Raw genomic sequence first — 9,691 nt, 5'->3', positions numbered from 1 at the left:
GAGCTGGAGACATCTATACAACAGCCTCAACTGCCAAGCCGCTCTGCCACAGCCAGAGATGTGGCCCTGGGCCCCATGTGAGCACAGAGCACCAAGACTCAGTTCACATGGCACTGAAGCACAGATGAGATACAGTGCAGTTTTTAAAAGGATTTATTTGACAAGTTTCACTTAGCGCAATATACCTAAAAGGAAATCACACTACAATGAAAGATTTACATCAAGGCCTCAGAATTTCATACAAACACCAAGACCAAAATCACCAAGACCAAAATCCTAAAGTATTGGTATTGCATGTTAAATTTTTCCCATTAACTTAAAAAAAAAAAAGGCTTAAACTTATGTGCCTCACAGGTTACTAAATGAAACTAAAATTAATAAACATGCCAAAATGTTTCATTTTTAATTGTAGACACAGCTCCTATATTGAGTTTTACAAAAAAATAAAAGCATGTCTTTCAACATGCATCCAGTGTTCAATGTAACGTGACAAAGGGCAACATTTAACATAATCCAACTGCTTTTACCTAAATACACTTACTGCTTAAGTATATCCTATAACTAACTTGAGAAAAGCTGGAACTTAAGTTTAACAGTTACAGTTTACTCAGCTTCACTGTTACATCCTAGATAGTACTATATTCAAAAATACTGGGCCTTAAGTCCTCATAACAATCCTGATTTCCACTTACAGAGTAAGCGTAAATCACAAGCTTGTACTGCAGAAACTGTTAAACTGAAGTTTTTTTTTCTTTTAAAAAAAAGAAGTTGACCAAGAGTCAGTGATCAGGATCGATCAATTACATTCCCCATCCACCACGCATACTGGACATGCTAGATATCCCTCCCATTCCATTCACGTCCATAGATGCACGGCTTCCACTACTGTAGTAGCTGCTGTTCATTGCTCCTTGGTTACCTGCAGAGAGATCAATTTGACAAGTTAGGAGTAATGTCAGACTACCAGTCAAATAAAATATAGTATTCCAAGAAAAAGTTTAAGAAGTATACAAGTACAAATGGCTGCTGTCCAAGTGGTGAGACGCATGTTTGGGAAAGGGGAATCCCGACTCCAAACGAGCCTCAATTAACCCCTTTTCTCTGCAGTACCAACTTGCCAGACTCTTGTGCCACCATTTTAACAAATTCTTCAGGATCAACGTGAACAATTAAGTTTAAAGGAAAACTAGTATTTTTCAAAAACTGCAAAATTACTTCGTATTTTTAAAGCTAAACAAGGCATCTTTTTAAAACATTTACCATAAACATTCACAATGTGTCCCTCAAATGGCATTTGGGAAAAGGAAACACAGGAGAAGTCTCTTGCTTTTCCTATTCATGGTGGGCAGGAAGTGTGACAACCAAGTTGGACTAAAGGCAACTCACTGTGCCCAAATGGCAGCCTCTATGGAGTTAAGTCAGAGTCATTGACTGCTATAGAAAATATTATTACAACCTATCAATATTTGCTATTGGGAATTTAAATTATATTTTTTGAGAGAATATTTACCTATGCAATGTTTGATTGAAAAATCACTGAAGTTTTCCTGTAAAACTTGGTCTGCAAAAGGGTTTTGTGGGGTAAGATTATAATACCAAAATCACCATTCTTTAGACCAATTGAAAAAAAATAAATAAAACCAATCCTAGGTTAACTGACTAATACACATGGTCCTGAACCCAACCACCATTCTACTATTTCAAATTCTACCTAAATCTAAAATTGATTTAATGCTAACCAAAAGACAAAGAAGTGAACAACTTTATTTACCGTTTTAATAAATGGAGGCAGATATTTTCTGGCTCGACAGTATTCCACCAAAGTTGCAATGACTAGTTTTCTTCTTTTTTTTTTTTGAGGTGGAGTCTTGCTCTGTCGCCTAGGCTGGAGTGCAGTGGCGTCACGTGATCTCTGCTCACTGCAAGCGCCGCCTCCCGGATTCACGCCACTCGCCTGCCTCAGCCTCCCCAGCAGCTGGGACTACAGGCGCCCACCACCACGCCTGGCTAATTTTTTTGTATTTTTAGTAGAGACGGGGTTTCACCATGTTAGCCAGGGTGGTCTCGATCTCCTGACCTCGTGATCCACCCGCCTCGGCCTCCCAAAGTGCTGGGATTACAGGCATAAGCCACTATTCCCAGCCGGCTGCAATGACTAGTTTTTAATTCACAGAACACTTCCCCCTCCCAATGAGTGTTTCTGAAAATTAAGCTAGTAAAAACAGTTACATTTGGATTGAAAGCATACATGTAATAACCTGATTTCACCAAAAAGGAGCCTGCATCTTCCCAACTAAAGAAATCTGCCTAAAATTTATTCTAAGTATATTAAAAAAACAAAAACAGGCTTACCGTATCCACTCATGCTGCTCTGGCCACCACACACATCCGCCTCCATAATCACCACTCAGCTGCTGGCTGGCTGGGCCACCGTAACTGGACGGGTTTGCTGTTAAGAAAACAATAGAACCTTGTTCCTTATGTAATGTAGTATCTGGTGGTACCAGACTTGTAATTCTCTATGATTTTCCAGTCTTGATTTTATATTACTATAACCCCTCCACCTCCTTCTGCCTACTGTTTATAACCAGGCTACCCTTCTGTCCATCATTTCAGCTAGTAAAATATTGATAAACCAAAGTGCTAACGGTATACACTTCAGCAGGACTAAACTCCACGATTCCATAAGTAGAGGCATTTTGTGAAGATCTTACGAAACTGCTTGACTGGATTTAATGGGGTTTCCTCCTTAATTTGATGTATCAAAGGCATGTCAATACCTAATTATGCCCGCATTTATCTTAATCCTGTTTTGCTATTTTAGATTTAACCTTTATACTCAGAAAATTTAAGTAGTTTCACTCTGTAGTCCCCTCCCCTAAGAGTACTTAAATCTGATTTGAATTATCTATCCTAAGGAACTTCCTAACTCACAAGGATTTAAGAAAGACAAATACAAAATTCAAATATCAAGAAATTGCTTTCTTTGCCTAAGTTTGTTATGCTAAACTCATTAAATAAATAGATTAGCTTAACTTATAACTGACTTATACATATATAAACATTTTGGTTTTTAAAGAAACTAACGATATTTACGCAAACCCATGTCTCCAATCATTTGGCTACCAAAAGCACCACCACTTGCTCCTGCTGTAGAATTCAAGAAGAGTTCTACATGTCTGTGTTCTGAAATGAGAAAAAAAAAAGTTTGAAAATGTTTGTTGGTGAAACAAAACAGGATAAGCACTTTTATAAAGTTTTTAAACAAGCAGATCTGTGAACTTCAAATACTTTGGCAAAGAACATTCTAGCTACTTCTCTTAGGTCATCTACTTTAACTCCAAAATCTAGCCTTTACATATTCATCTATATTGTCAATTAAGGATATATACTTCAAGATGTGCGCATCACAAATCCCTGTTATACTAATTTTTAAAATCCAAACCTGCTTCAACACACTGCCCCCCATCCCCCAAGAATTAATCTATTACTGGAGAGGAAACTTCTCATATATCCTTATTTTTCTATTTCTCAATTGTAAATGTTACTCACACAATCACCTAAGAGCCCACAAATGCTCAATCACACTTCCGCACATTTGCTTTGTCTTTTGACACAGCTGCCACAGCATCTTCACGAGCTGCAAACTCAACATCTGCTTCACCAGTTACTCTGCCATCAGTACCAATTTCAATGTGTACTCTCTCAGGATTGAGCAGTGAAAAAAACTACAACACAAGGCATTTCCAAGAATTAAATCAACTTTCTAATGTTACAAAATAAAACTAAAATTTCTAACGTAGTGCTCACTTTATAGAATAAGGCTCAGACTTTTACTGCCATACTGAAATATTGACTTGTGAGTTCATCTTACACTTACATTATAAATGTCATTCTCAGGAGCTCTGTAAGGTAATCCATGCATGTCTCATTGTCAGTAGCTCTGTAACGTAATCCACACATGTGTACAGTGTCCTGTTGTGCTCTGGAAAGTAGAGCCACTATCCCTGTATCTGTGATCAGACATTCCTGAAAAACAGTAATTGAGGTCTACATGAACAACAGTGTAAGCATCCTTCAACAGAGAAATTCAGTTCTTACCTTACCTCTTCCAAATCTAACCCAAATCCATAGCCATCATTAGAGCCATTGTAATCATCCAAGCCTCCATACCCTGAAAGACAAAGTACAATCAATCAAATAAAACACCAAGACAAAGGAACAGACTACTTGCGGAACCTTGCAAATGCTCACGTACCTCCACCATAAGCATCACGCCTCATCCTCTCAAAGCCAGCTCTTCTGCCAGTGCTGTTATACCTTCTGCCCCATTTTAAATTTTGCAGTCTGGAAAGAAAACAACCGTTAATACAGAATTTAAAACCTAAAACCACCTCTGGGTGACAGAGATGAAATGTCTATTCCATGTCCCCACTACAAATTATGTAACTTGTGAAGCCTATTGTGGGGAAAAGAAAGAGAGATCAGACTATTACTGTGTCTATATAGAAAGAAGTACACATAAGAGACTCCATTTTGTTCTGTATTTGAGATGCTGTTAATCTGTGACCCTACCCCCAACCCTGTCCTTGCAAGAGACATGTGCTGTGGTGACTCAAGGTTTAACGGATTTTGGGCTGTGCAGGATGTGCTCTGTTAAACACATGCCTGAAGGCAGCTTGCTGGTTAAAAGTCATCACCATTCTCTTAATCTCACGTACCCAGGGACACATACACACGGAAGGTCGCAGGGACCTCTGCCTAGGAAAGCTAGGTATTGTCCAAGGTTTCTCCCTGTATGGTAGTCTGAAATATGGCCTTGTGGGAAGGGAAAGACCTAATTGTCCCCCAGCCTGACACCCGTGAAGGGTCTGTGCTGAGGAGGACTAGTGTAAGACGAAAGAAAGCCTCTTGGCAGTTGAGATAGAGAAAAGTATCTGTCTCCTGCCCGTCACTGGGCAATGGAACATCTCAGTGATTGTATGTTCTGTTTACTGAGAAAGGAGAAAACCACCTTAGGGCTGAAGGTGGGAGGTGCTAGCGGCAATGCTGCTCTTTATGCACTAAAAAGGTTTATGGAGATGTTTGCATATGCATATCAAGGCACAGCATTTTCCCTTAAACTTATTCATGTCACAGTGATCTTTATTCATATGGCTTACTGCTGACCTTCTCCCTACGATGATCCTATTATCCTGCCACTTCTTTTTTCATAAGATGGTAAAGATAATTATCAATAAATACTGAGGGAACTCAGAGACCAGTGCTGGCGCGGGTCCTCTGTATACTGAGCAGCGGTCCCTTGGGCCCACTTTTTCTTTCTCTTATACGTTGTCTCTGTGTCTTATTTCTTTTCTCAAGTCTCTCATTCCACCTAACGAGAGAAACATCCACAGGTGTGGAGGGGCAGGCCACCCCTTCAGCCTATATATAATGATCACGATATTACCAACTCCTAGAACTCCAATAAAAAAAAAAACTCACTCCCAAGGTGATATGTTTCCAACCCATCAACAACATCCAATATTCAAAGCAGTTTCAGAATGAATTCCTCTCAAGTCCTTGCTACTAATGTCTACATCACACATCTTTTATCAATTTCTCCGAACATTATCAAGCCTGGACTTTGTGACTTTACAGCAAACATACTTCGTTGCGAGTTGTTTCGCTCTGGCGCATTTCTGTTTTACCTTACCAGCAGCCACACTGCGGTTTCTCATTCAAATCCAAATTGCATGCCCAATACTCACCTCAAAGGGGATCAGTGTTACCAAGCTAAAATGCTCCAAGTTGCAGGGCTGAAGCCAAACCCAGTGTTGCCCCCTGCAAGGTGGCTTCCAGTGTACTTGGTTCTTGTTTTACAGGTCGTTTTCCGTTACTGACACTAAATTCACATAGTTAAGTCAATACTACAAACGTCTTGCCAAAAGCTGTCAATTTCATCCAAATAGAATTTTATCAGTCTGATTTCTTTTTTCCAGTCTAATAATGGGAACAAGCACATTCTGATAGAAAATACTCAGGAAACTTATGTACTGCAAAAAAACTTCCCTGGGCTTTAGTGTCTTCAACCGTATAGTGAGCCAGGTGAATAATTAAATGAGCAAACACTCTTCAATTACCAAATCTTGATTAGGAAAACTGAAATTAAGACATGACATTTTAACTTTCCGAAGAATGCCCCTTTTCAAGGAACATCAAAACTAGAAACAAGATGTTACATTTCGAGATATTGCAAAACATTACTATTATTTGTCTAATTACTTGGCGGTTTTCTCAAGATCGACGAGAAAATCCCACCTATGCCAATTTATCCTCTAGAAATAAGACACTGGGCCAGTCGCGGTGGCTTACCCCTGTAATCCCAGCATTTTGGGAAACCGAGGCGGGCGAATCACTTGAGGTCAGAAGTTCGAGACCAGCCTGGCCAACATGGTGAAACACCGTCTCTACCAAAATACAAAAATCAGCCGGGCGTGGTAGTGCGCGCCTCTAGTCCCAGCTACTCGGGAGGCTGAGGCAGGAGAATCCCTTGAAACCAGGAGGCGGAGGTTGCAGTGAGCCGAGATCGCGCCACTGCACTCCAGCCTGGGTGACAGAGACTCCAACTGAGAAAAAAAAAAGACACCCATAAAAGAAAAGCTGGTGTTCAAAGGTAAGTAAAGACAAAATCTGCCAGATGTGCCGCACTCTCAAAGGCCAGGAGGACAGGCGGGACTTTCGAAATTTCCATTGCGTAACAGCGGCCGGCCGGGCGCGAGCAACACAGCGGTGAGTGCAGTCACCCGCGCCTCGCCAAAGGGCGCCCCGGCTGCCCGCCCGCCGGCCCGCCCGCCCCGGCCTCGAACTCCCGCGACCTAGTTCTAACTCACCGGAAAAAAACCTCTGGACTTCATCTGCCGAGCAAGACCACGGCAAGCCCCAGACCTTCACCACGAATCCCCTTTCCACCTTCGGTGTCCAACATCATGGTTTCTTACGCGGTCCGGCGTCGAAACAAAACGTAAGGCAGGGAAGAGGACCAGACCTGAGAGGGCCAATTAAGCTGTCCTCAGCCTCCGAGATGCCCCCGGGCCCGCACCGCCCCCGCACGGAGCAAAAACCGGGCGGATGCACCCACCCCGACGACTGCAACACCCAACACCTTCTCGTCCGGCGACCGCACCCCCAAAGCTGTCCTAAGCAGCAGCTGTCGGCACCCCGGACGTTGGGGGCCCGGCCGAGAGCCAACGTGGAGGAAAGGAAATTGCGGCGGCCGCTTCCGCTCCGCCGCCTCCGACTTCTCACACAGCAGAGTCGGCGCAGCCTGCAGGCTTCAGCGGCGGTGCGGAGATTCAGCGAACCACTCACGGCTCTGGATGGCAGCCCGCAGCTCGCCAAGGTCCCCGTGGCCCTCCCAGAGTTATGGGGACAAACAGTCCTCGCAAAAACAGCACCCACGGGGATCGCTGGATTGCAAACGAGGACCCTCTGCGACTCTGGCCAGCGGGCGCCTGCACAACCTAAGAAGGCCTTTTGTGCGAGCTCTGCACACGCGCAGCCAGCTGCCCGCACCGCCCGGTTGCGTCACAAAGAGCTCTAGCTCAAGCGTAACTTCAAGAGCCACCCCCGCATCCAACCTCCCGCGGGCGGATTATTACACGCTTGGGTTTTGGGCTCAGCATCCGCACCCAAAAACCCGCCCGGCTTTTTATTGCGCCTGCGCCTTCCCGCGAATATTGAATTTGGGAGTTCCTTTGAAACCGTTCTCAGGCCGGGCTTGGTGGCTCATACCTGAATTCCCAGCACTTTGGGAGGCCAAGGCGGGTGGATCACCTGAGGTCAGGAGTTCGAGACCAGCCTGGCCAACCTGGTGAAACCTCGTCTCTACTAAAAATACAAAAATTAGCTGGGCGTGGTGGCGGGCGTCTGTAATCCCAGCTACTCGGGAGGCTGACGCGGGAGAATCACTTGAACACAGGAGGCGGAGGTTGCAGTGCCCAGCCTGGGCGACAGAGCAAGACTCCGTCTCAAAAATAAAAATAAAAAAAAGAAACCGTTCTCTAGCCTTACCCGCCAGCGTGGGGGAGGGGAATGGCGGCCGCCTGTTCCCTATGGAACTGCATAGGAGTCCCGAGCTCTGGGTTGTGATGAGGTGGTCCTCTTTCTATCCCTTGCCCCAGGCTCTTACCGGCTTGCCCCTGGCCCACGTGAAAGGAGAGGCACGGCCTTCAGGCGTTCCCACTCGCCGCGGGCCTATCTCCCCTTTATCACCAAACCGGCCGAAGCTGATCAGTCGCAGATTGTCTAGCGTCCTGGGAGCTGCGGGGCTGCGGACGTCCCGCACCGGAAGCCACCCGGATGGTGCCTGGGGCACGTCCCAGCCACGTGTGCCTCCACTCCGCTTACCTGCCGTCGTCGGGCCTAGGGCCCCGGTCGGCGCGAGGTTCCCGTGCCTGTGGCTCGCGTCCGTACCCCACATTTGACTAACGAACTCGCACCCTGTGTACCCCTTGACCAGCCTCACGGTCGGCGGGTCTTGAATGCCCTGGGGCCCCGGCACCAGGAGGACTTGCGAGCGCGGGCTTCTCCGTGGGTGCGCACCGGCCTCTGTGCTCGGTAGGTTAGCGATGAATCCTCCCAGGGCGGAACTAGTAATAGTGCATCCATTCCCCAGGCGTAGACGCTGCATTCGAGGAGGCCCCCGGGTCACCCCATGTGCACACATGCTGCAAGATGAGTAATGTTCGTGGTTTCTAGCAGCACTGCTCAAAACCTAAGATGCCGTAGCCTCCCAGGCCTCCCCATGTCTGATCTGGTTGCCCTCTTCACCCCAGCTCTAGCGGATTCAGACAATAAACAAATTAACGATAAGGTAGTGTTGGACCCTGCCGCAGGGCTACCTTAGCTAGTGCAGGCCTGAGTGCCACCCTGGGAAGATGCGGACAAAGCATGTTTCCAACCCCAGTGCCACGGAGTCCCAATCCAGTTTTGACAGGTTTGAGAAAAGTAGAGAGGATATCGAAGAGAGACAGGAGCCCAGAGCTAAGCAGGGCCTGATCTTCAAAGGCCACTTAGGCCTTGGCAAGGGTGTTAACTCCAAGAGAGGGCATTGGCAAGTGATCAGCAGAGGAGTAATAAGCCCTGTGTAAAGGAAAACTCTTGCTGGATGTGAGGGGGATGCAGATGGAGCAGGCAGTGTGAATGACAGTACATGCCATGCCCTCTACTACAAACAGAACTAGAAGCACACATCTGTGGTACTATTTCAGAAGGCACTTTGGCTGAGGTAATCAACAAGAGAGACTCCGGTCAGGTGCGGTGGCTCACACCTGTAATACCAGCACTTTGGGAGGCCGAGGCAGTCAGATCACTTGAGGTCAGGAGTTTAAGACCAGCCTGGCCAACATGGTGAAACCCCATCTCTACTAAAGATACAAAAATTAGCTGGGCATGGTGGTGCACGCCTGTAATCCCAGCTACTCTGGAGGCTGAGGCAGAAGAATTGCCTGAACCCAGGAGGCAGAGGAAGCAGTGAGCTGAGATCACACCGCTGCCCTCCAGCCTGGGCAACAGAGAAAGACTCCCTCTCAAAAAAAAAAAATTAGCCAGGCATGGTGACGCATGCCTGTAATCCCAACCACTTGGCGAGACTGAGGCAGAAGAATCGCTTAAACCCAGGAGGCAGCGGTTGCAGTGAGCTGAGATCACA

General features: G+C 45.8%; 1 pseudogene; it reads right to left on the bottom strand.

Moving 5' to 3' along the window:
- Positions 1-281: 281 nt before the first annotated feature.
- Positions 282-4,322, bottom strand: LOC105547428 (annotated as a pseudogene).
- Between the last annotated feature and the right edge of the window lie 5,369 nt (positions 4,323-9,691).

This window comes from Mandrillus leucophaeus, unplaced genomic scaffold (assembly GCF_000951045.1).
Source record: "Mandrillus leucophaeus isolate KB7577 unplaced genomic scaffold, Mleu.le_1.0 Scaffold39, whole genome shotgun sequence".
Lineage (NCBI taxonomy): Eukaryota > Metazoa > Chordata > Mammalia > Primates > Cercopithecidae > Mandrillus > Mandrillus leucophaeus.
Note: the sequence above shows the minus strand (reverse complement) of the source record. Positions and strands in the feature narration are given on the sequence as shown.